The sequence below is a fragment of the Penaeus monodon genome, chromosome 30, assembly GCF_015228065.2.
Source record: "Penaeus monodon isolate SGIC_2016 chromosome 30, NSTDA_Pmon_1, whole genome shotgun sequence".
NCBI lineage: Eukaryota > Metazoa > Arthropoda > Malacostraca > Decapoda > Penaeidae > Penaeus > Penaeus monodon.
The window spans coordinates 29,410,726-29,411,004 of NC_051415.1; positions in this window are offsets into that span (position 1 = coordinate 29,410,726).

A 279-nucleotide genomic window follows, 5' to 3' on the forward strand; every position below is an offset into this window, starting at 1 on the left:
AAATTTTGAAGAATTTTATTTTTTCCCGGGTTCGGGGGGGAGAAAAAAAAAAAAGATTAAGGGGGGCGAGGGGGGTTACAGAAGGGAAGGGGGGAGAATTTTGGGAGGAAGGATTTTTTCGGGGGAAGGGGGGGGTTTTTTTTTTGGGGGGGGGGGGGGGCTTTTTAAAGGGTTTTTTTTTTTTTTTTAACCAGGGGTTGGGAGGGATAGGGATGCGGGGTGGTTTTGGGGGGGGGAGGGAAATTTTTTTAAAAAAAATTTTTTTTGGGGGGGGGGGGG